Raw genomic sequence first — 7,580 nt, forward strand, 5'->3', positions numbered from 1 at the left:
TGATGCATGAGTGTATTGGATGATTGTTGAAACTGAACTGATTTCATGTTATGATGAAACTACGTTTAATGAGTGGGATTGAGATATAAAATTTGAGGTATGTTTTGAAAAGTCGACGCTTTGCCTGATAAAAATTTTGAAATTGAGATTTCTCATGAGTTGTAGACTAGATGTTTCTGATTTGCTCTGGACATGATATTTGAGTAAATACAATTGTAAGAGGTGATTGAAGACAATTAGGTTTGAGCTACTTATTCCAAAAACCACCCCACCTGTATGAACTTTAGTGAGCCACTTTGAGCCTGACCACTTCTTTGATTACCTTATTACAAGTCGAAAACTTCTCTCTGTGTACTAACCAAAGTCCTTATTTTAATATTTTATGTGCTGATGAGAGTATAATTTGAGGGCTGATTTATATGCGAAATGAACACAGAAAAGACCGTGCCTTGCTTCTAAAAATTATTGTATGAAATTGCTTAGCTCTTAAAGAAAAAGAGTAAAAATCTGAAAAATAAAAAAGAGAAAAAGAAAAGAAATTAAATAAATAAAGAGCTAAGTAATTATGTTCTTATAGAGTATTGACATGGTTTAATTTGAGAATTTAGGTAGTATAGGTTTTCTTTGAGTGAAGGGTAGTCCTTTGTATAGGTAGCTTTGGAAATCGAAAGTTCGGAAACTGGAGCATCAAAGGGGTTGGGATGTGAGTGTGGCACATAAGATATTAAGATCATGCACCATAATAAGCCAAATTTATTCAACACTTGACCCTACGTTACAACCGAAAGCCAAAGACCTTCTTGATCTTATGATTGTGTTGCTACATTAGCATCCTCATGAACATTGCCTAACTTGAATTTTATGTTAATATACTGAAAATTTTGTTCAGGGATGAACACTATTACATACTGAAATAAATGTTGAATGCACGAGGGCGTGAGGAAAAAATAATCTCTTGTGAGTTTTGAGCGAATTGATTAATTAAATTGTTGAGAGATTGAAGTGTTCATCTAATTCATATCGTGTTTTTAGCTAGGAGTTCACTTTTTGATGGTGCATGATTGTTGATTAGCTAGGATATATGTCATGCTTGCATTACACGATAACGAGATTTTGATGACTTGATGATGCCTATGTTATTTTTGGTTGTTTTATTATTTGTTCTATGTCATGTCATGTCATGTCTTTTTTTTTTGTTACTTGTATGCATTGTGGTAAATTTGTGACAATGGGTTTTTAGTGCTTTTTCTTTGGTAATCTTTTTCCCTCACTAAGGTTTTTACTGATGCCCATCCTTGAGCACAAATTTGTCCTTTTACTTTTTTGTTTGAGTTCTAATTTGCTCGAGGACTAGCAAAGTTTGGGTGTGAGGGTATTTGATAACTATATATTACGTATAGTTATCTATATCTTTATATATAATATTTTATAAGTTATTGAGTAAATTAGTTGTATTTTACTTATATTTTACTTTGATTTTATTATTTAATGTCATTGTATGAATCGAGATTGAGTTGTGCTTAAAAGTCGTGGTTTTGGGCTGAATTAGAAGCATTAAAAGTTAAAGGGTCAAAGCCTATCAATACCAAAACTTGAAGAACATGATTTGCAATAGGAGTGAAGAATGGCCTTCGTACGTGATATGCAAATAATTAGAAGATGGGCCAGATTCATACTACTCATGGAGTTTGATCCTGGCTTCAAATTTTAATTAATCAAGAGGTCTTATTCCTAATTAGAGGAGGGCTTTTCGATTTTGGCGACAGATATAAAAAGAGAAGAGGAGGCGTGAAGAAAGGACAGATCCATACACGACTAAATCAGGGTTTCGCAGAGAGACCACATACTTGATGAATTAGGTTTTTGCAAGAGAGAGCACGACGCTACGAAGTTCCGTAGTCTCTTATCTTTTTAATTGTGTAATTATTATTTGCTATTTTTTTCTTATTTTTTCTACATGAACATGAATAGTTAATTTTCTCTATTCTAGGATTAGATGGGATCTTCCTACAACTGTTACTTAATTTAATCTAGCATTTGAGTTTGTTTATTATTATTCGCATGTTTTCTTGTTCTTATTCTTAATGCTTTCAATTGTTTGGCCAACTATTGAATTGATATGTTTAATCTAATGAAACTTGAGAGAGTAATTTAGGTTAAGAATTGGGAATAAGAATTACTTGATTAATTAATGTAATTAAGTTGCTATTAGGATAGAGATATACCTAATAGACTTGTAAACCTAGCTTGATCATAGTATTTCATGTTGTTAGCTTCGTTAACAATTATCATCGAGAGATAGAAGTTGTTGGGAGTTAATTAGATTGTAGGATAGCCGAGAGGTCCCTATAGTACAAATTGAGCATTAGGTAGCATGCTAGATATATCGTTAGACTAATATAAAGGCGAGGTTAGAACGTAATAGGCGTAGCAAATGAAGTCGAAATTCTAGAATACTTTCTCTATTGATATTCCTTATTGTTGCTTTGTTTAATTGTCGTTTTAGTTTATTGTTTACAATTGATCATCACAATTTCAAAGCTTGGAAAAATTCATGAAAGAGTAATACTAGTATTTAGCGGCAGACTTTTAAACCAACTTCTCGTGGCAACGATATCTTTCTTATCACTATATTACTTGTGGCGACACGTACACTTGCGTGTGTGTAAAACTCCCAACATAAATTAGATTGGTTTCGAACCCCGTAAAAATATCATGTGTTGAATTTCTTACTGCACTGCAACTTTTTATATTCGTTATATTTTATGTTTGGATTTGTTTGAAAACACCCGAGTGCCATAACTACCTCACTTTTGACAATCTAGTTAACTCGAGTAATTTGTAAAATTAGGACGGTATGTGCTTTCAAGTGGTATCAACGCAAGCTATCAGTACTACTAAGTTGATCTACTCAAGCTGCTCATTTGCATGCCACTATAGGTGGAAGGCATGAGTACCACTCGACCTCCGCTTTTGTATGGAACCAACTACACTGCTGGAAAAATTCGCATGAGAAGTTTTATTTGCCCGTTTGGATATGCTGCTTGGGAATCGTGATTGACAAAATGGACAATTTAAAAATTCTCAGAAGACAATCCAATCAATAAGCCTACTGTGGCTTTGACTCTTGCTGAAACTATGCTATCTCAAGCAAACTGTCTTGCTCTTAATGCTACATTAGTCGGTGTGATATTGACCATCGCACTAAGATAATCCAAACTTCCACTACGTCATACTCTACAAAGAAGACCCTTCAATATATTTGCGAGGAAAATAGTTTTATGAATAATCACAAGATAATAGCTGTTGGACACAAAGTTTGAAACACTTTGTATGGATGAGTCTGAAACCATCAAAGAATTTACGTCTAAACCGCTTGATTTGAGGAATGAGGCTTGTAATCTGAATGCCCCTATCACCGATTTTAAAGTGGTGAAAAAGACACTTAAAAGTACCTGCTAGGTTTAGTGGAGTTGTTTATGCAACGACTTGTCGAGTATCTTGATAATTACGCTTTTTAGACACTTTTTATAGAACTAGAGGTGTTATGTGTAGTTCAGACAAGCTATTGAAAAGAAAGCTAAAACTGTTTCATTTGCGACTGGCACAACTCCTAAAAAAAGATGATATGATCTTCAGTTGGATCAACAACTTGCTAATCTAAAAGTCTGGTTTAGGAGGTTCAAGAACAATGCTCGAAACAACAACATTAAAAAGTTCCTTAAAAATGTTGGTTCATTAGAAAGGAGGTTTCGAGAATGGGGAGAAAGTATATCAAATTATTATGCTAGTTCTTATTGTTTGGAATACAATGGTGTTGGTCATTATGCTTTTAGAAAATCCAAGTAAAGAAAAAAGTTTCCTGCTACAAGTGTGGTGGAGAAGAACATGTCAAAATTGAATGGTTAAATTTCATAAGAAAGAGAAGAAAGTCATCGATCATATATCAAAACCTACCTTCAGTGATCATGATGAGGAGAATTCTATCAGACATAGGAGTGAGTCATAAATTGATGTTCGAAATAATTATGTGTCTTTGTCTATTTCTACAGTATAATTCCAGAAAGTGATTCCGATAATTAGTATGACGATGGAGATGCCTTTACTATGCTGACTGATATTGTATGAAAACTGGGATAATACATTTACAAGCCCCTGTGTCCAACAAAAACTGCTCCAGAGGTCCTTATGTCAAAAAAAGAGCTCAAGAGCTCCCTGTGTCGAAAAAAATTGCTTTGGAAGGAGCTGTGTCCATTTTACTTGATTTTTTTGATGACGTGTTGCCTATGAGGTAACAAAAAGGGACAAGTGTCCAGACTCAGCTCCACATCAGACACATTTTACAACAATTGTCCATGTCATTTAATTGAACCAAAACTAAAAATCAAATCAAACCCAAAACAACATGCTAAATCGAACCGAGTGAAACCTCTTTCTTCACCAATTAACGACAGACACGTCGTTCATCTTCTTTCCCCTCTCCTTCAACTCTAAAATGTTTTCTCATCTTTCAAAAACAAACCACAAAACTCAAATCTCAGCCAAACAAGTGTTCTTCTTCATCGATCTTAATCGAATTTTACTTAGTATTTTCCTAATTTTCGATTCGTGATTGCTGTTTTGATTGGTGAAGAAAGAGGCAAGGTCCGGTTCGATTTTGCATGTAGTTTTGGGTTAGATTCGATTTTTAGTTCAATAAATGGCATGGAGTTGAGTTTGAGACGACATAGTTACAACTGGACAAACGGGCTGCGGATATGGCGTTGAGGTCCGAGGATGTACCACCGCAATGGGCACAGAGAGGCAGGCCCGATACTTCTCTGATGGCGTACGGAGGGACGTTACTGACGAGATGGACGCCAACCCTTCAATGACATCGGGAAAATGGGGATGGCCTCTTGAATGTATGGATTTGAGCTTAGATTTGCGAGAGGGGAGTTGGGGTTTGGATGTCGTCGGTCGAGATATGATGACAGTCGACGGAGGAATGGAGAAAGAGGAGTGGCGGTGGCCATGGGTGCCCAAAGAGAAGAGTGGCGGTGGTGGTGTTTGACGAAAGTGAGATGACAAGATTGTTAGAGAAAAGAACCATAGGATTTTGTTGAGGTCCGGTTTGGTTTAACATGTAGTTTTGGGTAGGACTTGAGATATATTTTTAAACTAAGTTTTTGTGTGAAGAAGAGATGATAGAGGAGAAGAAGAAGCTCTCTGAATGATACACTCATGATGCATGTCAAAATTGTTGAGAATGAGAACAACAGCCTGAATAATTCGACCATCAAACTCATAATTATTGTTCAAAATTATGAAGCCATGCTTAAGGAAAGGGAGGAACAATTGTGTATTGTCGAAGAAAAGTTGCTTGATACCGAATAGAATCAACATATTGCTATTAAGTAAAAAGATGAAGCCGTCATTACTCTTCAAAAGTTTAATACCGGAACTCAGAAACCTTGATAAAAATTTGAACAATTCTGAGAAGATCTTAATAGAAGAAAAGTATGAAAGGTCAGAAGAAGAGAAGTCAGCCGAATCTTCCGTGACAGACATGAAAGATATTTTTCCATTATTGTGATATCCTGAATATATTCACTCATAATGTCCAAACTGAAATTATGAATTCTATCACATTTAGTGAAGAATTCTTAGAAAGAAGATATATCTAATTGACTTAAAACAAAAAACCAACTGGGTAGAGAAACAGCCAAAATATCAAATTATGATGGCCAGAACGAACTTTATTGCTATTGATGAAGATTCAGATGATGAGTTTTGGTTGTTTGACAACGTTGTTCTAAGCACATGTATGAAAATCAGAAGCCATTGAAGAAACTCAAATTTTATCTACCTCTGCCACCGTAAAAGTAGGTAATGGTAATAAATCCTCTATTAAAGGAGAAGGTTTGTTGGTTATTTATTCTTCTTGACTAAGAAATGTTTTGATTGTTGATGGAATAACGTCAAACTTGATCAAAATTAGCCAATTATCTTACAAATTTTTGTGGGTTCAATTTGATAAGGAAGAATGCAAAATTCTGATGATGTTGGAAACATTGTTATGAAAAGAATTCATACTGACAATAAATGTTATAAAATGGTGAAAAATCGGGTTTGTTTCAAAGCTAACAATGACTAATATGTTCATAATGTGGCACGAGAAAATGAGGCATATGAGAATTATCATGCCGTTGGGAATCTTTGTAGGTAGGAAGTAGCCAGAGGTCTTCCTATGGTTAAAGGAAACAATATTTCCACATATATAGATTGTGTGATGGGCAAACAATCTCCAGCTTCTCATAAGAAACTCCATACCATCACTACCTCACGAATTCTTGAACTTTTGCATATGGATCTTATGGGTCTAGTACAAATAATATATGTTTGTATTGATGATTTTTCTCGTTATATTTGGGTAGATTTCTAACATAATTAAGATGTGTTTGAAGTTTTCAAAATATTTTGCAAATAACGAAACAAAAGTAGGATTTTATTGAATTTCATAGGAAAAATGTACAAATCCTAATAACGTATGTAATAGGAAATAGTGAGGAGCCAACATATTGCGACAACAACTTGAGTGCCAAAGTTTGAAACAACACAAGAAAAATGGGCATGACGGGATCAACAAAATTGGTCAACCATGACTAACGGTGAGAAAACAACACAAAGCCAAAGAACTTCAAAGAAAACTCAACTATTTTGCAATTACCACACAAGCCAAACGCATTCAAAAGTCATGAGGAGCACAAAATATGTCAAATTTGGGCAGATTTTCTAACCATAATACATAATCAAGACATCGAAAACTTCATGGAGAAGCCCACATGTCACAATCGGTAAATGAAAATCAACCGCGACAAAAGGATGGCAACTACAAGAACTTTGAAGAGAATACAAGTATTCACAGTTACGCTCCAACTATGAGAAAACGTGAGAAAGTTAAACTATGATTCAAAAGAGGATAATAGTGTTAAAATTAGCTAAGAGCATCAACTATGACAATTAGATAACCAAAGCTCAAAACACGTCAGCGGGTTCAAATTATCGCAATCGAATAATATCACCAACCGCGACAATATTGCCACAAAAATACTAAATGGGAAAATGTTGCGATCAACCGAGGAGCTAACCATGATACGACAAGCTAACGTTTTGCATGTTAAAAGCCATCTCACTAGACCCTCTCCTTTAACATACGATATATACTTTAAGATATAAAATAAAATACTTATATACAATATTGCCACTCAATAATGATAGTAAGTTAGAGTGAGAAAGTAAGGAGTCAAGTTAAATGCTTCAACTTGGGAAAAAGCTTCCTTCTCCTTGTCGATGTTGTAGCTTTCTGACCTCTTTAATATTTAATTGTCAAGATGATCATTGGCGTTAACGAGTCATTCTTTGACCAATTATTATATGAGCCTTGAGAATATTTTTTGTTATGACACTTGTGTCGTTGGAATTTGCATAACTTTGATATCACCTCATGGATGTGACTTTTATTCTTTCACATTGTTTAATTTTCTTTGACCAATTATTATATGGGCCTTGAGAATATTTTTTGTTATGACACTTGTGTC

The sequence above is a fragment of the Rutidosis leptorrhynchoides genome, unplaced genomic scaffold, assembly GCF_046630445.1.
Source record: "Rutidosis leptorrhynchoides isolate AG116_Rl617_1_P2 unplaced genomic scaffold, CSIRO_AGI_Rlap_v1 contig58, whole genome shotgun sequence".
In the NCBI taxonomy this organism is placed as follows: domain Eukaryota; kingdom Viridiplantae; phylum Streptophyta; class Magnoliopsida; order Asterales; family Asteraceae; genus Rutidosis; species Rutidosis leptorrhynchoides.